The sequence below is a fragment of the Triturus cristatus genome, chromosome 5_2 (genome assembly GCF_964204655.1).
Source record: "Triturus cristatus chromosome 5_2, aTriCri1.1, whole genome shotgun sequence".
NCBI classification, from domain to species: domain Eukaryota; kingdom Metazoa; phylum Chordata; class Amphibia; order Caudata; family Salamandridae; genus Triturus; species Triturus cristatus.
This window is the reverse complement of record NC_140588.1, coordinates 575260914-575288692: the sequence shown is the minus strand read 5'-3', so window position 1 is coordinate 575288692 and position 27779 is coordinate 575260914. Positions and strand designations below refer to the sequence as shown.

The following is a 27779-nucleotide window of genomic DNA, read 5'->3' as shown; positions in this document are numbered from 1 at the left end:
ACATCTACTTTGGAGCACTCTTCTCCCTTGCACTCTTGAATCGGTCATTCGCAATGTATTCTTCCAGCAAGCTGAATAACGAGGTAGGTGTGAGAAGGTGTACCAGCTGTCTTTGAGCTATCAGCGGCCACTAGGTGTCCCTCTTGTGATTTCCCGGGGATCCCGATTGTACAGGAATTCGTCGGTTCAGTAGCACGGGGGAGGGGATGGCCTGTGCTTGGAAGTGACAAACAGTCTGGTGGAATCATGAGTGTTTTTTCAAGTTCTGATTCATATTCGCTGTAGAATAAAATATGCTTTCAGCCCCCATGAGCTTTGTCACTAGGAGAGCAGTGTAGGAACTCTTGCTGTATGGCTGTGGGTTCCCTGGTGGTCTAGTGGTTAGGATTCGGCGCTCTCACCGCCGCGGCCCGGGTTCGATTCCCGGTCAGGGAACAGTCCTTCTTCTGCCCTTGAATGCTTTTCCTTCCCGCAGGTCAGGGCTTCTCAAAATGAATTTGCTTTTCTGACAAACAGTTTGCCTAGCATCCCGCAATCTGGCTCCTAATTTGATTTTCGCAAGGTTCCCTTTGAGTTGCTTTCCTCGGCGGGAGGACAATCTCTTGTGCAAGGCTCTTGAGGAAGTGAGATTCTGTATTCCGAGGTGCGCTTCTTTTCGTAGGCTTCTGACCACATGGTGTGCGGCAGGAAGTCATCTTTGACAGGGCCGCAGGCTTTGTCTCCAAATGGCATCCCGGACCCACTGCAACCCACCTTTTTGCTGAAACGGAAGTCTGGTTCAGGGTAAGAAAAAGCTGAGCTGCACGTACCGAAAGCAGCAGAGCCCAGCGGCGGAGAGGGTGTGGCCAGGGCTGTCTGATTTGCATAGTGACCAGTGGCATCTTGGGAATGTACAGGCTTTGGAGCCTAACGGGTGCTGCAGGGGTCTGCCTGGCCGGAGAAATGCCTGTCTGGCGCTCCCCTCAGGACACACGTGTCTTCCGTTCGAGCATGGAGGGTGAGGGACATGGGTCACCCTCATATACAGGGGCGTGGGCATGGGCAGGGTGGGGCGTGGGGTACCCGTCAGGGCATTGCCCGTTTGGAAGCCCGTTCGGAAGGCAAGAGGAGGCGGAGGCGGGAATCTCTGCTCAATTTTTTCCCGAGGCCTGGGGACAAGCCTTTGCACATTTGATCCAGCCGGGCCTGGATCAGCAGATCCTGCTCCGATGGCAAGGGAGAGCCTGCAGGTGTAAATCAAAGAAAGGGGAGAAATCCGCAAGAGGCGGGTTAACAAATTCCAGTGGCAGGTCCATGTTCCCCAGGAAGCAAGTACTTCCTCCTGCTCCCTTCAGTGGGAAAAGACATAGGAGGTGTATTTCTCTAAGCAGGGGCTCTGCGTAGGTGGCACTGCATTGCTTTGGGAAGCATCCATGCTAAGTGCAGAGTAGCAGCAGACCCCACAGCTGAGACGTGAATTGGGACTGTTAAGGAAGGGCACTGGGAGGGTGAGGAGGGCAGAGGAAAATGCTTTAAAAAAGCATCTGCAAGTTCCTACACACCCGCTGAAAACCCATACCAGGGATGGGGCTCGAACCCATGCAGACAACTGTCCATTGGATCTTAAGTCCAACGCCTTAACCACTCGGCCACCCTGGTGAGACCCTAGGCCCTGCCTTACTCAGCTCCCTTTTCATGCTGGCTGCTCCAGCGCAGGCTGTCCAGCAAGAGGTGATTGCAGAGTAAAAAGGCTTTTGCAGGAGGATAAAGGTAATTGCTTATGACAAACACACTGTGTGACACCTAACTTTTCCCCACTCGTACTTTATGGGCAATCTATACAGTGGAGTTAGCTTAGTCACAATAAGGAAGTGAGCAAGGCAGGCTCACAAGAGCATCTCCTCCCTGGTGGTCTAGTGGCTAGGATTCGGCGCTTTCACCGCCGCGGCCCGGGTTCGATTCCCGGTCAGGGAAGATCCCTCTAAGACGTAGACGTGCGTAATTTGTCCACGCAGCTCAGCTTTTTTTAATCGAAGGTCCTTAAAAAGGCACCCCGACCTATAGACGAAAGCAGAGGAAAGGGGCTGGGTCCCCTGTGTCCCAGGTTGCTTTGCTCCCATTGCCCTCAGCCACCTTCATGCGCACGCAGTCCCCCACCCAGTCAGGTGCTCTATGTGGGCGTAAAGTGCAGTACCAGCTCATCAGAAAGGTAAATTGCTGGAAAACCCGGCTGCGATGTATACATCTACTTTGGAGCACTCTTCTCCCTTGCACTCTTGAATCGGTCATTCGCAATGTATTCTTCCAGCAAGCTGAATAACGAGGTAGGTGTGAGAAGGTGTACCAGCTGTCTTTGAGCTATCAGCGGCCACTAGGTGTCCCTCTTGTGATTTCCCGGGGATCCCGATTGTACAGGAATTCGTCGGTTCAGTAGCACGGGGGAGGGGATGGCCTGTGCTTGGAAGTGACAAACAGTCTGGTGGAATCATGAGTGTTTTTTCAAGTTCTGATTCATATTCGCTGTAGAATAAAATATGCTTTCAGCCCCCATGAGCTTTGTCACTAGGAGAGCAGTGTAGGAACTTTTGCTGTATGGCTGTGGGTTCCCTGGTGGTCTAGTGGTTAGGATTCGGCGCTCTCACCGCCGCGGCCCGGGTTCGATTCCCGGTCAGGGAACAGTCCTTCTTCTGCCCTTGAATGCTTTTCCTTCCCGCAGGTCAGGGCTTCTCAAAATGAATTTGCTTTTCTGACAAACAGTTTGCCTAGCATCCCGCAATCTGGCTCCTAATTTGATTTTCGCAAGGTTCCCTTTGAGTTGCTTTCCTCGGCGGGAGGACAATCTCTTGTGCAAGGCTCTTGAGGAAGTGAGATTCTGTATTCCGAGGTGCGCTTCTTTTCATAGGCTTCTGACCACATGGTGTGCGGCAGGAAGTCATCTTTGACAGGGCCGCAGGCTTTGTCTCCAAATGGCATCCCGGACCCACTGCAACCCACCTTTTTGCTGAAACGGAAGTCTGGTTCAGGGTAAGAAAAAGCTGAGCTGCACGTACCGAAAGCAGCAGAGCCCAGCGGCGGAGAGGGTGTGGCCAGGGCTGTCTGATTTGCATAGTGACCAGTGGCATCTTGGGAATGTACAAGCTTTGGAGCCTAACGGGTGCTGCAGGGGTCTGCCTGGCCGGAGAAATGCCTGTCTGGCGCTCCCCTCAGGACACACGTGTCTTCCGTTCGAGTATGGAGGGTGAGGGACATGGGTCACCCTCATATACAGGGGTGTGGGCATGGGCAGGGTGGGGCGTGGGGTACCCGTCAGGGCATTGCCCGTTTGGAAGCCCGTTCGGAAGGCAAGAGGAGGCGGAGGCGGAGGCGGGAATCTCTGCTCAATTTTTTCCCGAGGCCTGGGGACAAGCCTTTGCACATTTGATCCAGCCGGGCCTGCATCAGCAGATCCTGCTCCGATGGCAAGGGAGAGCCTGCAGGTGTAAATCAAAGAAAGGGGAGAAATCCGCAAGAGGCGGGTTAACAAATTCCAGTGGCAGGCCCATGTTTCCCAGGAAGCAAGTACTTCCTCCTGCTCCCTTCAGTGGGAAAAGACATAGGAGGTGTATTTCTCTAAGCAGGGGCTCTGCGTAGGTGGCACTGCATTGCTTTGGGAAGCATCCATGCTAAGTGCAGAGTAGCAGCAGACCCCACAGCTGAGACGTGAATTGGGACTGTTAAGGAAGGGCACTGGGAGGGTGAGGAGGGCAGAGGAAAATGCTTTAAAAAAGCATCTGCAAGTTCCTACACACCCGCTGAAAACCCATACCAGGGATGCGGCTCGAACCCATGCAGACAACTGTCCATTGGATCTTAAGTCCAACGCCTTAACCACTCGGCCACCCTGGTGAGACCCTAGGCCCTGCCTTACTCAGCTCCCTTTTCATGCTGGCTGCTCCAGCGCAGGCTGTCCAGCAAGAGGTGATTGCAGAGTAAAAAGGCTTTTGCAGGAGGATAAAGGTAATTGCTTATGACAAACACACTGTGTGACACCTAACTTTTCCCCACTCGTACTTTATGGGCAATCTATACAGTGGAGTTAGCTTAGTCACAATAAGGAAGTGAGCAAGGCAGGCTCACAAGAGCATCTCCTCCCTGGTGGTCTAGTGGCTAGGATTCGGCGCTTTCACCGCCGCGGCCCGGGTTCGATTCCCGGTCAGGGAAGATCCCTCGTAGACGTGCGAAATTTGTCCACGCAGCTCAGCTTTTTTTAATCGAAGGTCCTTAAAAAGGCACCCCGACCTATAGACGAAAGCAGAGGAAAGGGGCTGGGTCCCCTGTGTCCCAGGTTGCTTTGCTCCCATTGCCCTCAGCCACCTTCATGCGCACGCAGTCCCCCACCCAGTCAGGTGCTCTATGTGGGCGTAAAGTGCAGTACCAGCTCATCAGAAAGGTAAATTGCTGGAAAACCCGGCTGCGATGTATACATCTACTTTGGAGCACTCTTCTCCCTTGCACTCTTGAATCGGTCATTCGCAATGTATTCTTCCAGCAAGCTGAATAACGAGGTAGGTGTGAGAAGGTGTACCAGCTGTCTTTGAGCTATCAGCGGCCACTAGGTGTCCCTCTTGTGATTTCCCGGGGATCCCGATTGTACAGGAATTCGTCGGTTCAGTAGCACGGGGGAGGGGATGGCCTGTGCTTGGAAGTGACAAACAGTCTGGTGGAATCATGAGTGTTTTTTCAAGTTCTGATTCATATTCGCTGTAGAATAAAATATGCTTTCAGCCCCCATGAGCTTTGTCACTAGGAGAGCAGTGTAGGAACTTTTGCTGTATGGCTGTGGGTTCCCTGGTGGTCTAGTGGTTAGGATTCGGCGCTCTCACCGCTGCGGCCCGGGTTCGATTCCCGGTCAGGGAACAGTCCTTCTTCTGCCCTTGAATGCTTTTCCTTCCCGCAGGTCAGGGCTTCTCAAAATGAATTTGCTTTTCTGACAAACAGTTTGCCTAGCATCCCGCAATCTGGCTCCTAATTTGATTTTCGCAAGGTTCCCTTTGAGTTGCTTTCCTCGGCGGGAGGAAAATCTCTTGTGCAAGGCTCTTGAGGAAGTGAGATTCTGTATTCCGAGGTGCGCTTCTTTTCGTAGGCTTCTGACCACATGGTGTGCGGCAGGAAGTCATCTTTGACAGGGCCGCAGGCTTTGTCTCCAAATGGCATCCCGGACCCACTGCAACCCACCTTTTTGCTGAAACGGAAGTCTGGTTCAGGGTAAGAAAAAGCTGAGCTGCACGTACCGAAAGCAGCAGAGCCCAGCGGCGGAGAGGGTGTGGCCAGGGCTGTCTGATTTGCATAGTGACCAGTGGCATCTTGGGAATGTACAGGCTTTGGAGCCTAACGGGTGCTGCAGGGGTCTGCCTGGCCGGAGAAATGCCTGTCTGGCGCTCCCCTCAGGACACACGTGTCTTCCGTTCGAGCATGGAGGGTGAGGGACATGGGTCACCCTCATATACAGGGGTGTGGGCATGGGCAGGATGGGGCGTGGGGGACCCGTCAGGGCATTGCCCGTTTGGAAGCCCGTTCGGAAGGCAAGAGGAGGCGGAGGCGGAGGCGGGAATCTCTGCTCAATTTTTTCCCGAGGCCTGGGGACAAGCCTTTGCACATTTGATCCAGCCGGGCCTGCATCAGCAGATCCTGCTCCGATGGCAAGGGAGAGCCTGCAGGTGTAAATCAAAGAAAGGGGAGAAATCCGCAAGAGGCGGGTTAACAAATTCCAGTGGCAGGCCCATGTTCCCCAGGAAGCAAGTACTTCCTCCTGCTCCCTTCAGTGGGAAAAGACATAGGAGGTGTATTTCTCTAAGCAGGGGCTCTGCGTAGGTGGCACTGCATTGCTTTGGGAAGCATCCATGCTAAGTGCAGAGTAGCAGCAGACCCCACAGCTGAGACGTGAATTGGGACTGTTAAGGAAGGGCACTGGGAGGGTGAGGAGGGCAGAGGAAAATGCTTTAAAAAAGCATCTGCAAGTTCCTACACACCCGCTGAAAACCCATACCAGGGATGGGGCTCGAACCCATGCGGACAACTGTCCATTGGATCTTAAGTCCAACGCCTTAACCACTCGGCCACCCTGGTGAGACCCTAGGCCCTGCCTTACTCAGCTCCCTTTTCATGCTGGCTGCTCCAGCGCAGGCTGTCCAGCAAGAGGTGATTGCAGAGTAAAAAGGCTTTTGCAGGAGGATAAAGGTAATTGCTTATGACAAACACACTGTGTGACACCTAACTTTTCCCCACTCGTACTTTATGGGCAATCTATACAGTGGAGTTAGCTTAGTCACAATAAGGAAGTGAGCAAGGCAGGCTCACAAGAGCATCTCCTCCCTGGTGGTCTAGTGGCTAGGATTCGGCGCTTTCACCGCCGCGGCCCGGGTTCGATTCCCGGTCAGGGAAGATCCCTCTAAGACGTAGACGTGCGTAATTTGTCCACGCAGCTCAGCTTTTTTTAATCGAAGGTCCTTAAAAAGGCACCCCGACCTATAGACGAAAGCAGAGGAAAGGGGCTGGGTCCCCTGTGTCCCAGGTTGCTTTGCTCCCATTGCCCTCAGCCACCTTCATGCGCACGCAGTCCCCCACCCAGTCAGGTGCTCTATGTTGGGCGTAAAGTGCAGTACCAGCTCATCAGAAAGGTAAATTGCTGGAAAACCCGGCTGCGATGTATACATCTACTTTGGAGCACTCTTCTCCCTTGCACTCTTGAATCGGTCATTCGCAATGTATTCTTCCAGCAAGCTGAATAACGAGGTAGGTGTGAGAAGGTGTACCAGCTGTCTTTGAGCTATCAGCGGCCACTAGGTGTCCCTCTTGTGATTTCCCGGGGATCCCGATTGTACAGGAATTCGTCGGTTCAGTAGCACGGGGGAGGGGATGGCCTGTGCTTGGAAGTGACAAACAGTCTGGTGGAATCATGAGTGTTTTTTCAAGTTCTGATTCATATTCGCTGTAGAATAAAATATGCTTTCAGCCCCCATGAGCTTTGTCACTAGGAGAGCAGTGTAGGAACTTTTGCTGTATGGCTGTGGGTTCCCTGGTGGTCTAGTGGTTAGGATTCGGCGCTCTCACCGCCGCGGCCCGGGTTCGATTCCCGGTCAGGGAACAGTCCTTCTTCTGCCCTTGAATGCTTTTCCTTCCCGCAGGTCAGGGCTTCTCAAAATGAATTTGCTTTTCTGAGAAACAGTTTGCCTAGCATCCCGCAATCTGGCTCCTAATTAGATTTTCGCAAGGTTCCCTTTGAGTTGCTTTCCTCGGCGGGAGGACAATCTCTTGTGCAAGGCTCTTGAGGAAGTGAGATTCTGTATTCCGAGGTGCGCTTCTTTTCGTAGGCTTCTGACCACATGGTGTGCGGCAGGAAGTCATCTTTGACAGGGCCGCAGGCTTTGTCTCCAAATGGCATCCCGGACCCACTGCAACCCACCTTTTTGCTGAAACGGAAGTCTGGTTCAGGGTAAGAAAAAGCTGAGCTGCACGTACCGAAAGCAGCAGAGCCCAGCGGCGGAGAGGGTGTGGCCAGGGCTGTCTGATTTGCATAGTGACCAGTGGCATCTTGGGAATGTACAGGCTTTGGAGCCTAACGGGTGCTGCAGGGGTCTGCCTGGCCGGAGAAATGCCTGTCTGGCGCTCCCCTCAGGACACACGTGTCTTCCGTTCGAGCATGGAGGGTGAGGGACATGGGTCACCCTCATATACAGGGGTGTGGGCATGGGCAGGGTGGGGCGTGGGGTACCCGTCAGGGCATTGCCCGTTTGGAAGCCCGTTCGGAAGGCAAGAGGAGGCGGAGGCGGAGGCGGGAATCTCTGCTCAATTTTTTCCCGAGGCCTGGGGACAAGCCTTTGCACATTTGATCCAGCCGGGCCTGCATCAGCAGATCCTGCTCCGATGGCAAGGGAGAGCCTGCAGGTGTAAATCAAAGAAAGGGGAGAAATCCGCAAGAGGCGGGTTAACAAATTCCAGTGGCAGGCCCATGTTCCCCAGGAAGCAAGTACTTCCTCCTGCTCCCTTCAGTGGGAAAAGACATAGGAGGTGTATTTCTCTAAGCAGGGGCTCTGCGTAGGTGGCACTGCATTGCTTTGGGAAGCATCCATGCTAAGTGCAGAGTAGCAGCAGACCCCACAGCTGAGACGTGAATTGGGACTGTTAAGGAAGGGCACTGGGAGGGTGAGGAGGGCAGAGGAAAATGCTTTAAAAAAGCATCTGCAAGTTCCTACACACCCGCTGAAAACCCATACCAGGGATGCGGCTCGAACCCATGCAGACAACTGTCCATTGGATCTTAAGTCCAACGCCTTAACCACTCGGCCACCCTGGTGAGACCCTAGGCCCTGCCTTACTCAGCTCCCTTTTCATGCTGGCTGCTCCAGCGCAGGCTGTCCAGCAAGAGGTGATTGCAGAGTAAAAAGGCTTTTGCAGGAGGATAAAGGTAATTGCTTATGACAAACACACTGTGTGACACCTAACTTTTCCCCACTCGTACTTTATGGGCAATCTATACAGTGGAGTTAGCTTAGTCACAATAAGGAAGTGAGCAAGGCAGGCTCACAAGAGCATCTCCTCCCTGGTGGTCTAGTGGCTAGGATTCGGCGCTTTCACCGCCGCGGCCCGGGTTCGATTCCCGGTCAGGGAAGATCCCTCGTAGACGTGCGTAATTTGTCCACGCAGCTCAGCTTTTTTTAATCGAAGGTCCTTAAAAAGGCACCCCGACCTATAGACGAAAGCAGAGGAAAGGGGCTGGGTCCCCTGTGTCCCAGGTTGCTTTGCTCCCATTGCCCTCAGCCACCTTCATGCGCACGCAGTCCCCCACCCAGTCAGGTGCTCTATGTTGGGCGTAAAGTGCAGTACCAGCTCATCAGAAAGGTAAATTGCTGGAAAACCCGGCTGCGATGTATACATCTACTTTGGAGCACTCTTCTCCCTTGCACTCTTGAATCGGTCATTCGCAATGTATTCTTCCAGCAAGCTGAATAACGAGGTAGGTGTGAGAAGGTGTACCAGCTGTCTTTGAGCTATCAGCGGCCACTAGGTGTCCCTCTTGTGATTTCCCGGGGATCCCGATTGTACAGGAATTCGTCGGTTCAGTAGCACGGGGGAGGGGATGGCCTGTGCTTGGAAGTGACAAACAGTCTGGTGGAATCATGAGTGTTTTTTCAAGTTCTGATTCATATTCGCTGTAGAATAAAATATGCTTTCAGCCCCCATGAGCTTTGTCACTAGGAGAGCAGTGTAGGAACTTTTGCTGTATGGCTGTGGGTTCCCTGGTGGTCTAGTGGTTAGGATTCGGTGCTCTCACCGCCGCGGCCCGGGTTCGATTCCCGGTCAGGGAACAGTCCTTCTTCTGCCCTTGAATGCTTTTCCTTCCCGCAGGTCAGGGCTTCTCAAAATGAATTTGCTTTTCTGACAAACAGTTTGCCTAGCATCCCGCAATCTGGCTCCTAATTAGATTTTCGCAAGGTTCCCTTTGAGTTGCTTTCCTCGGCGGGAGGACAATCTCTTGTGCAAGGCTCTTGAGGAAGTGAGATTCTGTATTCCGAGGTGCGCTTCTTTTCGTAGGCTTCTGACCACATGGTGTGCGGCAGGAAGTCATCTTTGACAGGGCCGCAGGCTTTGTCTCCAAATGGCATCCCGGACCCACTGCAACCCACCTTTTTGCTGAAACGGAAGTCTGGTTCAGGGTAAGAAAAAGCTGAGCTGCACGTACCGAAAGCAACAGAGCCCAGCGGCGGAGAGGGTGTGGCCAGGGCTGTCTGATTTGCATAGTGACCAGTGGCATCTTGGGAATGTACAGGCTTTGGAGCCTAACGGGTGCTGCAGGGGTCTGCCTGGCCGGAGAAATGCCTGTCTGGCGCTCCCCTCAGGACACACGTGTCTTCCGTTCGAGCATGGAGGGTGAGGGACATGGGTCACCCTCATATACAGGGGTGTGGGCATGGGCAGGGTGGGGCGTGGGGTACCCGTCAGGGCATTGCCCGTTTGGAAGCCCGTTCGGAAGGCAAGAGGAGGCGGAGGCGGAGGCGGGAATCTCTGCTCAATTTTTTCCCGAGGCCTGGGGACAAGCCTTTGCACATTTGATCCAGCCGGGCCTGCATCAGCAGATCCTGCTCCGATGGCAAGGGAGAGCCTGCAGGTGTAAATCAAAGAAAGGGGAGAAATCCGCAAGAGGCGGGTTAACAAATTCCAGTGGCAGGCCCATGTTCCCCAGGAAGCAAGTACTTCCTCCTGCTCCCTTCAGTGGGAAAAGACATAGGAGGTGTATTTCTCTAAGCAGGGGCTCTGCATAGGTGGCACTGCATTGCTTTGGGAAGCATCCATGCTAAGTGCAGAGTAGCAGCAGACCCCACAGCTGAGACGTGAATTGGGACTGTTAAGGAAGGGCACTGGGAGGGTGAGGAGGGCAGAGGAAAATGCTTTAAAAAAGCATCTGCAAGTTCCTACACACCCGCTGAAAACCCATACCAGGGATGCGGCTCGAACCCATGCAGACAACTGTCCATTGGATCTTAAGTCCAACGCCTTAACCACTCGGCCACCCTGGTGAGACCCTAGGCCCTGCCTTACTCAGCTCCCTTTTCATGCTGGCTGCTCCAGCGCAGGCTGTCCAGCAAGAGGTGATTGCAGAGTAAAAAGGCTTTTGCAGGAGGATAAAGGTAATTGCTTATGACAAACACACTGTGTGACACCTAACTTTTCCCCACTCGTACTTTATGGGCAATCTATACAGTGGAGTTAGCTTAGTCACAATAAGGAAGTGAGCAAGGCAGGCTCACAAGAGCATCTCCTCCCTGGTGGTCTAGTGGCTAGGATTCGGCGCTTTCACCGCCGCGGCCCGGGTTCGATTCCCGGTCAGGGAAGATCCCTCGTAGACGTGTGTAATTTGTCCACGCAGCTCAGCTTTTTTTAATCGAAGGTCCTTAAAAAGGCACCCCGACCTATAGACGAAAGCAGAGGAAAGGGGCTGGGTCCCCTGTGTCCCAGGTTGCTTTGCTCCCATTGCCCTCAGCCACCTTCATGCGCACGCAGTCCCCCACCCAGTCAGGTGCTCTATGTGGGCGTAAAGTGCAGTACCAGCTCATCAGAAAGGTAAATTGCTGGAAAACCCGGCTGCGATGTATACATCTACTTTGGAGCACTCTTCTCCCTTGCACTCTTGAATCGGTCATTCGCAATGTATTCTTCCAGCAAGCTGAATAAAGAGGTAGGTGTGAGAAGGTGTACCAGCTGTCTTTGAGCTATCAGCGGCCACTAGGTGTCCCTCTTGTGATTTCCCGGGGATCCCGATTGTACAGGAATTCGTCGGTTCAGTAGCACGGGGGAGGGGATGGCCTGTGCTTGGAAGTGACAAACAGTCTGGTGGAATCATGAGTGTTTTTTCAAGTTCTGATTCATATTCGCTGTAGAATAAAATATGCTTTCAGCCCCCATGAGCTTTGTCACTAGGAGAGCAGTGTAGGAACTTTTGGTGTATGGCTGTGGGTTCCCTGGTGGTCTAGTGGTTAGGATTCGGCGCTCTCACCGCTGCGGCCCGGGTTCGATTCCCGGTCAGGGAACAGTCCTTCTTCTGCCCTTGAATGCTTTTCCTTCCCGCAGGTCAGGGCTTCTCAAAATGAATTTGCTTTTCTGACAAACAGTTTGCCTAGCATCCCGCAATCTGGCTCCTAATTTGATTTTCGCAAGGTTCCCTTTGAGTTGCTTTCCTCGGCGGGAGGAAAATCTCTTGTGCAAGGCTCTTGAGGAAGTGAGATTCTGTATTCCGAGGTGCGCTTCTTTTCGTAGGCTTCTGACCACATGGTGTGCGGCAGGAAGTCATCTTTGACAGGGCCGCAGGCTTTGTCTCCAAATGGCATCCCGGACCCACTGCAACCCACCTTTTTGCTGAAACGGAAGTCTGGTTCAGGGTAAGAAAAAGCTGAGCTGCACGTACCGAAAGCAGCAGAGCCCAGCGGCGGAGAGGGTGTGGCCAGGGCTGTCTGATTTGCATAGTGACCAGTGGCATCTTGGGAATGTACAGGCTTTGGAGCCTAACGGGTGCTGCAGGGGTCTGCCTGGCCGGAGAAATGCCTGTCTGGCGCTCCCCTCAGGACACACGTGTCTTCCGTTCGAGCATGGAGGGTGAGGGACATGGGTCACCCTCATATACAGGGGTGTGGGCATGGGCAGGATGGGGCGTGGGGGACCCGTCAGGGCATTGCCCGTTTGGAAGCCCGTTCGGAAGGCAAGAGGAGGCGGAGGCGGAGGCGGGAATCTCTGCTCAATTTTTTCCCGAGGCCTGGGGACAAGCCGTTGCACATTTGATCCAGCCGGGCCTGCATCAGCAGATTCTGCTCCGATGGCAAGGGAGAGCCTGCAGGTGTAAATCAAAGAAAGGGGAGAAATCCGCAAGAGGCGGGTTAACAAATTCCAGTGGCAGGCCCATGTTCCCCAGGAAGCAAGTACTTCCTCCTGCTCCCTTCAGTGGGAAAAGACATAGGAGGTGTATTTCTCTAAGCAGGGGCTCTGCGTAGGTGGCACTGCATTGCTTTGGGAAGCATCCATGCTAAGTGCAGAGTAGCAGCAGACCCCACAGCTGAGACGTGAATTGGGACTGTTAAGGAAGGGCACTGGGAGGGTGAGGAGGGCAGAGGAAAATGCTTTAAAAAAGCATCTGCAAGTTCCTACACACCCGATGAAAACCCATACCAGGGATGGGCTCGAACCCATGCGGACAACTGTCCATTGGATCTTAAGTCCAACGCCTTAACCACTCGGCCACCCTGGTGAGACCCTAGGCCCTGCCTTACTCAGCTCCCTTTTCATGCTGGCTGCTCCAGCGCAGGCTGTCCAGCAAGAGGTGATTGCAGAGTAAAAAGGCTTTTGCAGGAGGATAAAGGTAATTGCTTATGACAAACACACTGTGTGACACCTAACTTTTCCCCACTCGTACTTTATGGGCAATCTATACAGTGGAGTTAGCTTAGTCACAATAAGGAAGTGAGCAAGGCAGGCTCACAAGAGCATCTCCTCCCTGGTGGTCTAGTGGCTAGGATTCGGCGCTTTCACCGCCGCGGCCCGGGTTCGATTCCCGGTCAGGGAAGATCCCTCTAAGACGTAGACGTGCGTAATTTGTCCACGCAGCTCAGCTTTTTTTAATCGAAGGTCCTTAAAAAGGCACCCCGACCTATAGACGAAAGCAGAGGAAAGGGGCTGGGTCCCCTGTGTCCCAGGTTGCTTTGCTCCCATTGCCCTCAGCCACCTTCATGCGCACGCAGTCCCCCACCCAGTCAGGTGCTCTATGTGGGCGTAAAGTGCAGTACCAGCTCATCAGAAAGGTAAATTGCTGGAAAACCCGGCTGCGATGTATACATCTACTTTGGAGCACTCTTCTCCCTTGCACTCTTGAATCGGTCATTCGCAATGTATTCTTCCAGCAAGCTGAATAACGAGGTAGGTGTGAGAAGGTGTACCAGCTGTCTTTGAGCTATCAGCGGCCACTAGGTGTCCCTCTTGTGATTTCCCGGGGATCCCGATTGTACAGGAATTCGTCGGTTCAGTAGCACGGGGGAGGGGATGGCCTGTGCTTGGAAGTGACAAACAGTCTGGTGGAATCATGAGTGTTTTTTCAAGTTCTGATTCATATTCGCTGTAGAATAAAATATGCTTTCAGCCCCCATGAGCTTTGTCACTAGGAGAGCAGTGTAGGAACTTTTGCTGTATGGCTGTGGGTTCCCTGGTGGTCTAGTGGTTAGGATTTGGTGCTCTCACCACCGCGGCCCGGGTTCGATTCCCGGTCAGGGAACAGTCCTTCTTCTGCCCTTGAATGCTTTTCCTTCCCGCAGGTCAGGGCTTCTCAAAATGAATTTGCTTTTCTGACAAACAGTTTGCCTAGCATCCCGCAATCTGGCTCCTAATTTGATTTTCGCAAGGTTCCCTTTGAGTTGCTTTCCTCGGCGGGAGGAAAATCTCTTGTGCAAGGCTCTTGAGGAAGTGAGATTCTGTATTCCGAGGTGCGCTTCTTTTCGTAGGCTTCTGACCACATGGTGTGCGGCAGGAAGTCATCTTTGACAGGGCCGCAGGCTTTGTCTCCAAATGGCATCCCGGACCCACTGCAACCCACCTTTTTGCTGAAACGGAAGTCTGGTTCAGGGTAAGAAAAAGCTGAGCTGCACGTACCGAAAGCAGCAGAGCCCAGCGGCGGAGAGGGTGTGGCCAGGGCTGTCTGATTTGCATAGTGACCAGTGGCATCTTGGGAATGTACAGGCTTTGGAGCCTAACGGGTGCTGCAGGGGTCTGCCTGGCCGGAGAAATGCCTGTCTGGCGCTCCCCTCAGGACACACGTGTCTTCCATTCGAGCATGGAGGGTGAGGGACATGGGTCACCCTCATATACAGGGGTGTGGGCATGGGCAGGATGGGGCGTGGGGGACCCGTCAGGGCATTGCCCGTTTGGAAGCCCGTTCGGAAGGCAAGAGGAGGCGGAGGCGGAGGCGGGAATCTCTGCTCAATTTTTTCCCGAGGCCTGGGGACAAGCCGTTGCACATTTGATCCAGCCGGGCCTGCATCAGCAGATCCTGCTCCGATGGCAAGGGAGAGCCTGCAGGTGTAAATCAAAGAAAGGGGAGAAATCCGCAAGAGGCGGGTTAACAAATTCCAGTGGCAGGCCCATGTTCCCCAGGAAGCAAGTACTTCCTCCTGCTCCCTTCAGTGGGAAAAGACATCGGAGGTGTATTTCTCTAAGCAGGGGCTCTGCGTAGGTGGCACTGCATTGCTTTGGGAAGCATCCATGCTAAGTGCAGAGTAGCAGCAGACCCCACAGCTGAGACGTGAATTGGGACTGTTAAGGAAGGGCACTGGGAGGGTGAGGAGGGCAGAGGAAAATGCTTTAAAAAAGCATCTGCAAGTTCCTACACACCCGCTGAAAACCCATACCAGGGATGGGGCTCGAACCCATGCGGACAACTGTCCATTGGATCTTAAGTCCAACGCCTTAACCACTCGGCCACCCTGGTGAGACCCTAGGCCCTGCCTTACTCAGCTCCCTTTTCATGCTGGCTGCTCCAGCGCAGGCTGTCCAGCAAGAGGTGATTGCAGAGTAAAAAGGCTTTTGCAGGAGGATAAAGGTAATTGCTTATGACAAACACACTGTGTGACACCTAACTTTTCCCCACTCGTACTTTATGGGCAATCTATACAGTGGAGTTAGCTTAGTCACAATAAGGAAGTGAGCAAGGCAGGCTCACAAGAGCATCTCCTCCCTGGTGGTCTAGTGGCTAGGATTCGGCGCTTTCACCGCCGCGGCCCGGGTTCGATTCCCGGTCAGGGAAGATCCCTCTAAGACGTAGACATGCGTAATTTGTCCACGCAGCTCAGCTTTTTTTAATCGAAGGTCCTTAAAAAGGCACCCCGACCTATAGACGAAAGCAGAGGAAAGGGGCTGGGTCCCCTGTGTCCCAGGTTGCTTTGCTCCCATTGCCCTCAGCCACCTTCATGCGCACGCAGTCCCCCACCCAGTCAGGTGCTCTATGTGGGCGTAAAGTGCAGTACCAGCTCATCAGAAAGGTAAATTGCTGGAAAACCCGGCTGCGATGTATACATCTACTTTGGAGCACTCTTCTCCCTTGCACTCTTGAATCGGTCATTCGCAATGTATTCTTCCAGCAAGCTGAATAACGAGGTAGGTGTGAGAAGGTGTACCAGCTGTCTTTGAGCTATCAGCGGCCACTAGGTGTCCCTCTTGTGATTTCCCGGGGATCCCGATTGTACAGGAATTCGTCGGTTCAGTAGCACGGGGGAGGGGATGGCCTGTGCTTGGAAGTGACAAACAGTCTGGTGGAATCATGAGTGTTTTTTCAAGTTCTGATTCATATTCGCTGTAGAATAAAATATGCTTTCAGCCCCCATGAGCTTTGTCACTAGGAGAGCAGTGTAGGAACTTTTGCTGTATGGCTGTGGGTTCCCTGGTGGTCTAGTGGTTAGGATTCGGCGCTCTCACCGCCGCGGCCCGGGTTCGATTCCCGGTCAGGGAACAGTCCTTCTTCTGCCCTTGAATGCTTTTCCTTCCCGCAGGTCAGGGCTTCTCAAAATGAATTTGCTTTTCTGAGAAACAGTTTGCCTAGCATCCCGCAATCTGGCTCCTAATTAGATTTTCGCAAGGTTCCCTTTGAGTTGCTTTCCTCGGCGGGAGGACAATCTCTTGTGCAAGGCTCTTGAGGAAGTGAGATTCTGTATTCCGAGGTGCGCTTCTTTTCGTAGGCTTCTGACCACATGGTGTGCGGCAGGAAGTCATCTTTGACAGGGCCGCAGGCTTTGTCTCCAAATGGCATCCCGGACCCACTGCAACCCACCTTTTTGCTGAAACGGAAGTCTGGTTCAGGGTAAGAAAAAGCTGAGCTGCACGTACCGAAAGCAGCAGAGCCCAGCGGCGGAGAGGGTGTGGCCAGGGCTGTCTGATTTGCATAGTGACCAGTGGCATCTTGGGAATGTACAGGCTTTGGAGCCTAACGGGTGCTGCAGGGGTCTGCCTGGCCGGAGAAATGCCTGTCTGGCGCTCCCCTCAGGACACACGTGTCTTCCGTTCGAGCATGGAGGGTGAGGGACATGGGTCACCCTCATATACAGGGGTGTGGGCATGGGCAGGGTGGGGCGTGGGGTACCCGTCAGGGCATTGCCCGTTTGGAAGCCCGTTCGGAAGGCAAGAGGAGGCGGAGGCGGAGGCGGGAATCTCTGCTCAATTTTTTCCCGAGGCCTGGGGACAAGCCTTTGCACATTTGATCCAGCCGGGCCTGCATCAGCAGATCCTGCTCCGATGGCAAGGGAGAGCCTGCAGGTGTAAATCAAAGAAAGGGGAGAAATCCGCAAGAGGCGGGTTAACAAATTCCAGTGGCAGGCCCATGTTCCCCAGGAAGCAAGTACTTCCTCCTGCTCCCTTCAGTGGGAAAAGACATAGGAGGTGTATTTCTCTAAGCAGGGGCTCTGCGTAGGTGGCACTGCATTGCTTTGGGAAGCATCCATGCTAAGTGCAGAGTAGCAGCAGACCCCACAGCTGAGACGTGAATTGGGACTGTTAAGGAAGGGCACTGGGAGGGTGAGGAGGGCAGAGGAAAATGCTTTAAAAAAGCATCTGCAAGTTCCTACACACCCGCTGAAAACCCATACCAGGGATGGGGCTCGAACCCATGCAGACAACTGTCCATTGGATCTTAAGTCCAACGCCTTAACCACTCGGCCACCCTGGTGAGACCCTAGGCCCTGCCTTACTCAGCTCCCTTTTCATGCTGGCTGCTCCAGCGCAGGCTGTCCAGCAAGAGGTGATTGCAGAGTAAAAAGGCTTTTGCAGGAGGATAAAGGTAATTGCTTATGACAAACACACTGTGTGACACCTAACTTTTCCCCACTCGTACTTTATGGGCAATCTATACAGTGGAGTTAGCTTAGTCACAATAAGGAAGTGAGCAAGGCAGGCTCACAAGAGCATCTCCTCCCTGGTGGTCTAGTGGCTAGGATTCGGCGCTTTCACCGCCGCGGCCCGGGTTCGATTCCCGGTCAGGGAAGATCCCTCGTAGACGTGCGTAATTTGTCCACGCAGCTCAGCTTTTTTTAATCGAAGGTCCTTAAAAAGGCACCCCGACCTATAGACGAAAGCAGAGGAAAGGGGCTGGGTCCCCTGTGTCCCAGGTTGCTTTGCTCCCATTGCCCTCAGCCACCTTCATGCGCACGCAGTCCCCCACCCAGTCAGGTGCTCTATGTTGGGCGTAAAGTGCAGTACCAGCTCATCAGAAAGGTAAATTGCTGGAAAACCCGGCTGCGATGTATACATCTACTTTGGAGCACTCTTCTCCCTTGCACTCTTGAATCGGTCATTCGCAATGTATTCTTCCAGCAAGCTGAATAACGAGGTAGGTGTGAGAAGGTGTACCAGCTGTCTTTGAGCTATCAGCGGCCACTAGGTGTCCCTCTTGTGATTTCCCGGGGATCCCGATTGTACAGGAATTCGTCGGTTCAGTAGAACGGGGGAGGGGATGGCCTGTGCTTGGAAGTGACAAACAGTCTGGTGGAATCATGAGTGTTTTTTCAAGTTCTGATTCATATTCGCTGTAGAATAAAATATGCTTTCAGCCCCCATGAGCTTTGTCACTAGGAGAGCAGTGTAGGAACTTTTGCTGTATGGCTGTGGGTTCCCTGGTGGTCTAGTGGTTAGGATTTGGTGCTCTCACCGCCGCGGCCCGGGTTCGATTCCCAGTCAGGTAACAGTCCTTCTTCTGCCCTTGAATGCTTTTCCTTCCCGCAGGTCAGGGCTTCTCAAAATGAATTTGCTTTTCTGACAAACAGTTTGCCTAGCATCCCGCAATCTGGCTCCTAATTTGATTTTCGCAAGGTTCCCTTTGAGTTGCTTTCCTCGGCGGGAGGAAAATCTCTTGTGCAAGGCTCTTGAGGAAGTGAGATTCTGTATTCCGAGGTGCGCTTCTTTTCGTAGGCTTCTGACCACATGGTGTGCGGCAGGAAGTCATCTTTGACAGGGCCGCAGGCTTTGTCTCCAAATGGCATCCCGGACCCACTGCAACCCACCTTTTTGCTGAAACGGAAGTCTGGTTCAGGGTAAGAAAAAGCTGAGCTGCACGTACCGAAAGCAGCAGAGCCCAGCGGCGGAGAGGGTGTGGCCAGGGCTGTCTGATTTGCATAGTGACCAGTGGCATCTTGGGAATGTACAGGCTTTGGAGCCTAACGGGTGCTGCAGGGGTCTGCCTGGCCGGAGAAATGCCTGTCTGGCGCTCCCCTCAGGACACACGTGTCTTCCGTTCGAGCATGGAGGGTGAGGGACATGGGTCACCCTCATATACAGGGGTGTGGGCATGGGCAGGATGGGGCGTGGGGGACCCGTCAGGGCATTGCCCGTTTGGAAGCCCGTTCGGAAGGCAAGAGGAGGCGGAGGCGGAGGCGGGAATCTCTGCTCAATTTTTTCCCGAGGCCTGGGGACAAGCCGTTGCACATTTGATCCAGCCGGGCCTGCATCAGCAGATTCTGCTCCGATGGCAAGGGAGAGCCTGCAGGTGTAAATCAAAGAAAGGGGAGAAATCCGCAAGAGGCGGGTTAACAAATTCCAGTGGCAGGCCCATGTTCCCCAGGAAGCAAGTACTTCCTCCTGCTCCCTTCAGTGGGAAAAGACATAGGAGGTGTATTTCTCTAAGCAGGGGCTCTGCGTAGGTGGCACTGCATTGCTTTGGGAAGCATCCATGCTAAGTGCAGAGTAGCAGCAGACCCCACAGCTGAGACGTGAATTGGGACTGTTAAGGAAGGGCACTGGGAGGGTGAGGAGGGCAGAGGAAAATGCTTTAAAAAAGCATCTGCAAGTTCCTACACACCCGATGAAAACCCATACCAGGGATGGGCTCGAACCCATGCGGACAACTGTCCATTGGATCTTAAGTCCAACGCCTTAACCACTCGGCCACCCTGGTGAGACCCTAGGCCCTGCCTTACTCAGCTCCCTTTTCATGCTGGCTGCTCCAGCGCAGGCTGTCCAGCAAGAGGTGATTGCAGAGTAAAAAGGCTTTTGCAGGAGGATAAAGGTAATTGCTTATGACAAACACACTGTGTGACACCTAACTTTTCCCCACTCGTACTTTATGGGCAATCTATACAGTGGAGTTAGCTTAGTCACAATAAGGAAGTGAGCAAGGCAGGCTCACAAGAGCATCTCCTCCCTGGTGGTCTAGTGGCTAGGATTCGGCGCTTTCACCGCCGCGGCCCGGGTTCGATTCCCGGTCAGGGAAGATCCCTCTAAGACGTAGACGTGCGTAATTTGTCCACGCAGCTCAGCTTTTTTTAATCGAAGGTCCTTAAAAAGGCACCCCGACCTATAGACGAAAGCAGAGGAAAGGGGCTGGGTCCCCTGTGTCCCAGGTTGCTTTGCTCCCATTGCCCTCAGCCACCTTCATGCGCACGCAGTCCCCCACCCAGTCAGGTGCTCTATGTGGGCGTAAAGTGCAGTACCAGCTCATCAGAAAGGTAAATTGCTGGAAAACCCGGCTGCGATGTATACATCTACTTTGGAGCACTCTTCTCCCTTGCACTCTTGAATCGGTCATTCGCAATGTATTCTTCCAGCAAGCTGAATAACGAGGTAGGTGTGAGAAGGTGTACCAGCTGTCTTTGAGCTATCAGCGGCCACTAGGTGTCCCTCTTGTGATTTCCCGGGGATCCCGATTGTACAGGAATTCGTCGGTTCAGTAGCACGGGGGAGGGGATGGCCTGTGCTTGGAAGTGACAAACAGTCTGGTGGAATCATGAGTGTTTTTTCAAGTTCTGATTCATATTCGCTGTAGAATAAAATATGCTTTCAGCCCCCATGAGCTTTGTCACTAGGAGAGCAGTGTAGGAACTTTTGCTGTATGGCTGTGGGTTCCCTGGTGGTCTAGTGGTTAGGATTTGGTGCTCTCACCACCGCGGCCCGGGTTCGATTCCCGGTCAGGGAACAGTCCTTCTTCTGCCCTTGAATGCTTTTCCTTCCCGCAGGTCAGGGCTTCTCAAAATGAATTTGCTTTTCTGACAAACAGTTTGCCTAGCATCCCGCAATCTGGCTCCTAATTTGATTTTCGCAAGGTTCCCTTTGAGTTGCTTTCCTCGGCGGGAGGAAAATCTCTTGTGCAAGGCTCTTGAGGAAGTGAGATTCTGTATTCCGAGGTGCGCTTCTTTTCGTAGGCTTCTGACCACATGGTGTGCGGCAGGAAGTCATCTTTGACAGGGCCGCAGGCTTTGTCTCCAAATGGCATCCCGGACCCACTGCAACCCACCTTTTTGCTGAAACGGAAGTCTGGTTCAGGGTAAGAAAAAGCTGAGCTGCACGTACCGAAAGCAGCAGAGCCCAGCGGCGGAGAGGGTGTGGCCAGGGCTGTCTGATTTGCATAGTGACCAGTGGCATCTTGGGAATGTACAGGCTTTGGAGCCTAACGGGTGCTGCAGGGGTCTGCCTGGCCGGAGAAATGCCTGTCTGGCGCTCCCCTCAGGACACACGTGTCTTCCATTCGAGCATGGAGGGTGAGGGACATGGGTCACCCTCATATACAGGGGTGTGGGCATGGGCAGGATGGGGCGTGGGGGACCCGTCAGGGCATTGCCCGTTTGGAAGCCCGTTCGGAAGGCAAGAGGAGGCGGAGGCGGAGGCGGGAATCTCTGCTCAATTTTTTCCCGAGGCCTGGGGACAAGCCGTTGCACATTTGATCCAGCCGGGCCTGCATCAGCAGATCCTGCTCCGATGGCAAGGGAGAGCCTGCAGGTGTAAATCAAAGAAAGGGGAGAAATCCGCAAGAGGCGGGTTAACAAATTCCAGTGGCAGGCCCATGTTCCCCAGGAAGCAAGTACTTCCTCCTGCTCCCTTCAGTGGGAAAAGACATCGGAGGTGTATTTCTCTAAGCAGGGGCTCTGCGTAGGTGGCACTGCATTGCTTTGGGAAGCATCCATGCTAAGTGCAGAGTAGCAGCAGACCCCACAGCTGAGACGTGAATTGGGACTGTTAAGGAAGGGCACTGGGAGGGTGAGGAGGGCAGAGGAAAATGCTTTAAAAAAGCATCTGCAAGTTCCTACACACCCGCTGAAAACCCATACCAGGGATGGGGCTCGAACCCATGCGGACAACTGTCCATTGGATCTTAAGTCCAACGCCTTAACCACTCGGCCACCCTGGTGAGACCCTAGGCCCTGCCTTACTCAGCTCCCTTTTCATGCTGGCTGCTCCAGCGCAGGCTGTCCAGCAAGAGGTGATTGCAGAGTAAAAAGGCTTTTGCAGGAGGATAAAGGTAATTGCTTATGACAAACACACTGTGTGACACCTAACTTTTCCCCACTCGTACTTTATGGGCAATCTATACAGTGGAGTTAGCTTAGTCACAATAAGGAAGTGAGCAAGGCAGGCTCACAAGAGCATCTCCTCCCTGGTGGTCTAGTGGCTAGGATTCGGCGCTTTCACCGCCGCGGCCCGGGTTCGATTCCCGGTCAGGGAAGATCCCTCTAAGACGTAGACGTGCGTAATTTGTCCACGCAGCTCAGCTTTTTTTAATCGAAGGTCCTTAAAAAGGCACCCCGACCTATAGACGAAAGCAGAGGAAAGGGGCTGGGTCCCCTGTGTCCCAGGTTGCTTTGCTCCCATTGCCCTCAGCCACCTTCATGCGCACGCAGTCCCCCACCCAGTCAGGTGCTCTATGTGGGCGTAAAGTGCAGTACCAGCTCATCAGAAAGGTAAATTGCTGGAAAACCCGGCTGCGATGTATACATCTACTTTGGAGCACTCTTCTCCCTTGCACTCTTGAATCGGTCATTCGCAATGTATTCTTCCAGCAAGCTGAATAACGAGGTAGGTGTGAGAAGGTGTACCAGCTGTCTTTGAGCTATCAGCGGCCACTAGGTGTCCCTCTTGTGATTTCCCGGGGATCCCGATTGTACAGGAATTCGTCGGTTCAGTAGCACGGGGGAGGGGATGGCCTGTGCTTGGAAGTGACAAACAGTCTGGTGGAATCATGAGTGTTTTTTCAAGTTCTGATTCATATTCGCTGTAGAATAAAATATGCTTTCAGCCCCCATGAGCTTTGTCACTAGGAGAGCAGTGTAGGAACTTTTGCTGTATGGCTGTGGGTTCCCTGGTGGTCTAGTGGTTAGGATTCGGCGCTCTCACCGCCGCGGCCCGGGTTCGATTCCCGGTCAGGGAACAGTCCTTCTTCTGCCCTTGAATGCTTTTCCTTCCCGCAGGTCAGGGCTTCTCAAAATGAATTTGCTTTTCTGAGAAACAGTTTGCCTAGCATCCCGCAATCTGGCTCCTAATTAGATTTTCGCAAGGTTCCCTTTGAGTTGCTTTCCTCGGCGGGAGGACAATCTCTTGTGCAAGGCTCTTGAGGAAGTGAGATTCTGTATTCCGAGGTGCGCTTCTTTTCGTAGGCTTCTGACCACATGGTGTGCGGCAGGAAGTCATCTTTGACAGGGCCGCAGGCTTTGTCTCCAAATGGCATCCCGGACCCACTGCAACCCACCTTTTTGCTGAAACGGAAGTCTGGTTCAGGGTAAGAAAAAGCTGAGCTGCACGTACCGAAAGCAGCAGAGCCCAGCGGCGGAGAGGGTGTGGCCAGGGCTGTCTGATTTGCATAGTGACCAGTGGCATCTTGGGAATGTACAGGCTTTGGAGCCTAACGGGTGCTGCAGGGGTCTGCCTGGCCGGAGAAATGCCTGTCTGGCGCTCCCCTCAGGACACACGTGTCTTCCGTTCGAGCATGGAGGGTGAGGGACATGGGTCACCCTCATATACAGGGGTGTGGGCATGGGCAGGGTGGGGCGTGGGGTACCCGTCAGGGCATTGCCCGTTTGGAAGCCCGTTCGGAAGGCAAGAGGAGGCGGAGGCGGAGGCGGGAATCTCTGCTCAATTTTTTCCCGAGGCCTGGGGACAAGCCTTTGCACATTTGATCCAGCCGGGCCTGCATCAGCAGATCCTGCTCCGATGGCAAGGGAGAGCCTGCAGGTGTAAATCAAAGAAAGGGGAGAAATCCGCAAGAGGCGGGTTAACAAATTCCAGTGGCAGGCCCATGTTCCCCAGGAAGCAAGTACTTCCTCCTGCTCCCTTCAGTGGGAAAAGACATAGGAGGTGTATTTCTCTAAGCAGGGGCTCTGCATAGGTGGCACTGCATTGCTTTGGGAAGCATCCATGCTAAGTGCAGAGTAGCAGCAGACCCCACAGCTGAGACGTGAATTGGGACTGTTAAGGAAGGGCACTGGGAGGGTGAGGAGGGCAGAGGAAAATGCTTTAAAAAAGCATCTGCAAGTTCCTACACACCCGCTGAAAACCCATACCAGGGATGCGGCTCGAACCCATGCAGACAACTGTCCATTGGATCTTAAGTCCAACGCCTTAACCACTCGGCCACCCTGGTGAGACCCTAGGCCCTGCCTTACTCAGCTCCCTTTTCATGCTGGCTGCTCCAGCGCAGGCTGTCCAGCAAGAGGTGATTGCAGAGTAAAAAGGCTTTTGCAGGAGGATAAAGGTAATTGCTTATGACAAACACACTGTGTGACACCTAACTTTTCCCCACTCGTACTTTATGGGCAATCTATACAGTGGAGTTAGCTTAGTCACAATAAGGAAGTGAGCAAGGCAGGCTCACAAGAGCATCTCCTCCCTGGTGGTCTAGTGGCTAGGATTCGGCGCTTTCACCGCCGCGGCCCGGGTTCGATTCCCGGTCAGGGAAGATCCCTCGTAGACGTGCGTAATTTGTCCACGCAGCTCAGCTTTTTTTAATCGAAGGTCCTTAAAAAGGCACCCCGACCTATAGACGAAAGCAGAGGAAAGGGGCTGGGTCCCCTGTGTCCCAGGTTGCTTTGCTCCCATTGCCCTCAGCCACCTTCATGCGCACGCAGTCCCCCACCCAGTCAGGTGCTCTATGTTGGGCGTAAAGTGCAGTACCAGCTCATCAGAAAGGTAAATTGCTGGAAAACCCGGCTGCGATGTATACATCTACTTTGGAGCACTCTTCTCCCTTGCACTCTTGAATCGGTCATTCGCAATGTATTCTTCCAGCAAGCTGAATAACGAGGTAGGTGTGAGAAGGTGTACCAGCTGTCTTTGAGCTATCAGCGGCCACTAGGTGTCCCTCTTGTGATTTCCCGGGGATCCCGATTGTACAGGAATTCGTCGGTTCAGTAGAACGGGGGAGGGGATGGCCTGTGCTTGGAAGTGACAAACAGTCTGGTGGAATCATGAGTGTTTTTTCAAGTTCTGATTCATATTCGCTGTAGAATAAAATATGCTTTCAGCCCCCATGAGCTTTGTCACTAGGAGAGCAGTGTAGGAACTTTTGCTGTATGGCTGTGGGTTCCCTGGTGGTCTAGTGGTTAGGATTTGGTGCTCTCACCGCCGCGGCCCGGGTTCGATTCCCAGTCAGGTAACAGTCCTTCTTCTGCCCTTGAATGCTTTTCCTTCCCGCAGGTCAGGGCTTCTCAAAATGAATTTGCTTTTCTGACAAACAGTTTGCCTAGCATCCCGCAATCTGGCTCCTAATTTGATTTTCGTAAGGTTCCCTTTGAGTTGCTTTCCTCGGCGGGAGGAAAATCTCTTGTGCAAGGCTCTTGAGGAAGTGAGATTCTGTATTCCGAGGTGCGCTTCTTTTCGTAGGCTTCTGACCACATGGTGTGCGGCAGGAAGTCATCTTTGACAGGGCCGCAGGCTTTGTCTCCAAATGGCATCCCGGACCCACTGCAACCCACCTTTTTGCTGAAACGGAAGTCTGGTTCAGGGTAAGAAAAAGCTGAGCTGCACGTACCGAAAGCAGCAGAGCCCAGCGGCGGAGAGGGTGTGGCCAGGGCTGTCTGATTTGCATAGTGACCAGTGGCATCTTGGGAATGTACAGGCTTTGGAGCCTAACGGGTGCTGCAGGGGTCTGCCTGGCCGGAGAAATGCCTGTCTGGCGCTCCCCTCAGGACACACGTGTCTTCCGTTCGAGCATGGAGGGTGAGGGACATGGGTCACCCTCATATACAGGGGTGTGGGCATGGGCAGGATGGGGCGTGGGGGACCCGTCAGGGCATTGCCCGTTTGGAAGCCCGTTCGGAAGGCAAGAGGAGGCGGAGGCGGAGGCGGGAATCTCTGCTCAATTTTTTCCCGAGGCCTGGGGACAAGCCTTTGCACATTTGATCCAGCCGGGCCTGCATCAGCAGATCCTGCTCCGATGGCAAGGGAGAGCCTGCAGGTGTAAATCAAAGAAAGGGGAGGAATCCGCAAGAGGCGGGTTAACAAATTCCAGTGGCAGGCCCATGTTCCCCAGGAAGCAAGTACTTCCTCCTGCTCCCTTCAGTGGGAAAAGACATAGGAGGTGTATTTCTCTAAGCAGGGGCTCTGCGTAGGTGGCACTGCATTGCTTTGGGAAGCATCCATGCTAAGTGCAGAGTAGCAGCAGACCCCACAGCTGAGACGTGAATTGGGACTGTTAAGGAAGGGCACTGGGAGGGTGAGGAGGGCAGAGGAAAATGCTTTAAAAAAGCATCTGCAAGTTCCTACACACCCGCTGAAAACCCATACCAGGGATGGGGCTCGAACCCATGCGGACAACTGTCCATTGGATCTTAAGTCCAACGCCTTAACCACTCGGCCACCCTGGTGAGACCCTAGGCCCTGCCTTACTCAGCTCCCTTTTCATGCTGGCTGCTCCAGCGCAGGCTGTCCAGCAAGAGGTGATTGCAGAGTAAAAAGGCTTTTGCAGGAGGATAAAGGTAATTGCTTATGACAAACACACTGTGTGACACCTAACTTTTCCCCACTCGTACTTTATGGGCAATCTATACAGTGGAGTTAGCTTAGTCACAATAAGGAAGTGAGCAAGGCAGGCTCACAAGAGCATCTCCTCCCTGGTGGTCTAGTGGCTAGGATTCGGCGCTTTCACCGCCGCGGCCCGGGTTCGATTCCCGGTCAGGGAAGATCCCTCTAAGACGTAGACGTGCGTAATTTGTCCACGCAGCTCAGCTTTTTTTAATCGAAGGTCCTTAAAAAGGCACCCCGACCTATAGACGAAAGCAGAGGAAAGGGGCTGGGTCCCCTGTGTCCCAGGTTGCTTTGCTCCCATTGCCCTCAGCCACCTTCATGCGCACGCAGTCCCCCACCCAGTCAGGTGCTCTATGTTGGGCGTAAAGTGCAGTACCAGCTCATCAGAAAGGTAAATTGCTGGAAAACCCGGCTGCGATGTATACATCTACTTTGGAGCACTCTTCTCCCTTGCACTCTTGAATCGGTCATTCGCAATGTATTCTTCCAGCAAGCTGAATAACGAGGTAGGTGTGAGAAGGTGTACCAGCTGTCTTTGAGCTATCAGCGGCCACTAGGTGTCCCTCTTGTGATTTCCCGGGGATCCCGATTGTACAGGAATTCGTTGGTTCAGTAGCACGGGGGAGGGGATGGCCTGTGCTTGGAAGTGACAAACAGTCTGGTGGAATCATGAGTGTTTTTTCAAGTTCTGATTCATATTCGCTGTAGAATAAAATATGCTTTCAGCCCCCATGAGCTTTGTCACTAGGAGAGCAGTGTAGGAACTTTTGCTGTATGGCTGTGGGTTCCCTGGTGGTCTAGTGGTTAGGATTCGGTGCTCTCACCGCCGCGGCCCGGGTTCGATTCCCGGTCAGGGAACAGTCCTTCTTCTGCCCTTGAATGCTTTTCCTTCCCGCAGGTCAGGGCTTCTCAAAATGAATTTGCTTTTCTGACAAACAGTTTGCCTAGCATCCCGCAATCTGGCTCCTAATTAGATTTTCGCAAGGTTCCCTTTGAGTTGCTTTCCTCGGCGGGAGGACAATCTCTTGTGCAAGGCTCTTGAGGAAGTGAGATTCTGTATTCCGAGGTGCGCTTCTTTTCGTAGGCTTCTGACCACATGGTGTGCGGCAGGAAGTCATCTTTGACAGGGCCGCAGGCTTTGTCTCCAAATGGCATCCCGGACCCACTGCAACCCACCTTTTTGCTGAAACGGAAGTCTGGTTCAGGGTAAGAAAAAGCTGAGCTGCACGTACCGAAAGCAGCAGAGCCCAGCGGCGGAGAGGGTGTGGCCAGGGCTGTCTGATTTGCATAGTGACCAGTGGCATCTTGGGAATGTACAGGCTTTGGAGCCTAACGGGTGCTGCAGGGGTCTGCCTGGCCGGAGAAATGCCTGTCTGGCGCTCCCCTCAGGACACACGTGTCTTCCATTCGAGCATGGAGGGTGAGGGACATGGGTCACCCTCATATACAGGGGTGTGGGCATGGGCAGGATGGGGCGTGGGGGACCCGTCAGGGCATTGCCCGTTTGGAAGCCCGTTCGGAAG

The 27779-nt window shown here is 53.4% G+C and overlaps 23 non-coding genes across 23 annotated transcripts; 19 read left to right on the top strand and 4 right to left on the bottom strand.

Moving 5' to 3' along the window:
* Positions 1–363: 363 nt before the first annotated feature.
* On the top strand, positions 364–435 carry TRNAE-CUC (transfer RNA glutamic acid (anticodon CUC)). Its single transcript has one exon. It is a non-coding gene; the product is annotated as a tRNA-Glu (tRNA).
* A 1446-nt stretch (positions 436–1881) lies between these two features.
* Positions 1882–1953, top strand: TRNAE-UUC (transfer RNA glutamic acid (anticodon UUC)). The gene has a single exon. It is a non-coding gene; the product is annotated as a tRNA-Glu (tRNA).
* Positions 1954–2583: 630 nt separating this feature from the next.
* Positions 2584–2655, top strand: TRNAE-CUC (transfer RNA glutamic acid (anticodon CUC)). Its single transcript has one exon. It is a non-coding gene; the product is annotated as a tRNA-Glu (tRNA).
* A 1452-nt stretch (positions 2656–4107) lies between these two features.
* TRNAE-UUC (transfer RNA glutamic acid (anticodon UUC)) lies at positions 4108–4179 on the top strand. The gene has a single exon. It is a non-coding gene; the product is annotated as a tRNA-Glu (tRNA).
* Positions 4180–6001: 1822 nt separating this feature from the next.
* On the bottom strand, positions 6002–6084 carry TRNAL-UAA (transfer RNA leucine (anticodon UAA)). The gene has a single exon. It is a non-coding gene; the product is annotated as a tRNA-Leu (tRNA).
* Positions 6085–6327: 243 nt separating this feature from the next.
* On the top strand, positions 6328–6399 carry TRNAE-UUC (transfer RNA glutamic acid (anticodon UUC)). The gene has a single exon. It is a non-coding gene; the product is annotated as a tRNA-Glu (tRNA).
* A 631-nt stretch (positions 6400–7030) lies between these two features.
* TRNAE-CUC (transfer RNA glutamic acid (anticodon CUC)) lies at positions 7031–7102 on the top strand. Its single transcript has one exon. It is a non-coding gene; the product is annotated as a tRNA-Glu (tRNA).
* Positions 7103–8554: 1452 nt separating this feature from the next.
* TRNAE-UUC (transfer RNA glutamic acid (anticodon UUC)) lies at positions 8555–8626 on the top strand. Its single transcript has one exon. It is a non-coding gene; the product is annotated as a tRNA-Glu (tRNA).
* A 625-nt stretch (positions 8627–9251) lies between these two features.
* On the top strand, positions 9252–9323 carry TRNAE-CUC (transfer RNA glutamic acid (anticodon CUC)). Its single transcript has one exon. It is a non-coding gene; the product is annotated as a tRNA-Glu (tRNA).
* A 1452-nt stretch (positions 9324–10775) lies between these two features.
* TRNAE-UUC (transfer RNA glutamic acid (anticodon UUC)) lies at positions 10776–10847 on the top strand. Its single transcript has one exon. It is a non-coding gene; the product is annotated as a tRNA-Glu (tRNA).
* A 2147-nt stretch (positions 10848–12994) lies between these two features.
* On the top strand, positions 12995–13066 carry TRNAE-UUC (transfer RNA glutamic acid (anticodon UUC)). The gene has a single exon. It is a non-coding gene; the product is annotated as a tRNA-Glu (tRNA).
* A 1828-nt stretch (positions 13067–14894) lies between these two features.
* TRNAL-UAA (transfer RNA leucine (anticodon UAA)) lies at positions 14895–14977 on the bottom strand. Its single transcript has one exon. It is a non-coding gene; the product is annotated as a tRNA-Leu (tRNA).
* Positions 14978–15220: 243 nt separating this feature from the next.
* Positions 15221–15292, top strand: TRNAE-UUC (transfer RNA glutamic acid (anticodon UUC)). The gene has a single exon. It is a non-coding gene; the product is annotated as a tRNA-Glu (tRNA).
* Positions 15293–15922: 630 nt separating this feature from the next.
* Positions 15923–15994, top strand: TRNAE-CUC (transfer RNA glutamic acid (anticodon CUC)). Its single transcript has one exon. It is a non-coding gene; the product is annotated as a tRNA-Glu (tRNA).
* A 1452-nt stretch (positions 15995–17446) lies between these two features.
* On the top strand, positions 17447–17518 carry TRNAE-UUC (transfer RNA glutamic acid (anticodon UUC)). The gene has a single exon. It is a non-coding gene; the product is annotated as a tRNA-Glu (tRNA).
* A 2148-nt stretch (positions 17519–19666) lies between these two features.
* TRNAE-UUC (transfer RNA glutamic acid (anticodon UUC)) lies at positions 19667–19738 on the top strand. Its single transcript has one exon. It is a non-coding gene; the product is annotated as a tRNA-Glu (tRNA).
* A 1828-nt stretch (positions 19739–21566) lies between these two features.
* TRNAL-UAA (transfer RNA leucine (anticodon UAA)) lies at positions 21567–21649 on the bottom strand. Its single transcript has one exon. It is a non-coding gene; the product is annotated as a tRNA-Leu (tRNA).
* A 243-nt stretch (positions 21650–21892) lies between these two features.
* On the top strand, positions 21893–21964 carry TRNAE-UUC (transfer RNA glutamic acid (anticodon UUC)). The gene has a single exon. It is a non-coding gene; the product is annotated as a tRNA-Glu (tRNA).
* A 630-nt stretch (positions 21965–22594) lies between these two features.
* Positions 22595–22666, top strand: TRNAE-CUC (transfer RNA glutamic acid (anticodon CUC)). The gene has a single exon. It is a non-coding gene; the product is annotated as a tRNA-Glu (tRNA).
* A 1452-nt stretch (positions 22667–24118) lies between these two features.
* Positions 24119–24190, top strand: TRNAE-UUC (transfer RNA glutamic acid (anticodon UUC)). Its single transcript has one exon. It is a non-coding gene; the product is annotated as a tRNA-Glu (tRNA).
* A 1823-nt stretch (positions 24191–26013) lies between these two features.
* Positions 26014–26096, bottom strand: TRNAL-UAA (transfer RNA leucine (anticodon UAA)). The gene has a single exon. It is a non-coding gene; the product is annotated as a tRNA-Leu (tRNA).
* A 243-nt stretch (positions 26097–26339) lies between these two features.
* Positions 26340–26411, top strand: TRNAE-UUC (transfer RNA glutamic acid (anticodon UUC)). The gene has a single exon. It is a non-coding gene; the product is annotated as a tRNA-Glu (tRNA).
* Positions 26412–27042: 631 nt separating this feature from the next.
* TRNAE-CUC (transfer RNA glutamic acid (anticodon CUC)) lies at positions 27043–27114 on the top strand. Its single transcript has one exon. It is a non-coding gene; the product is annotated as a tRNA-Glu (tRNA).
* Positions 27115–27779: the final 665 nt, after the last annotated feature.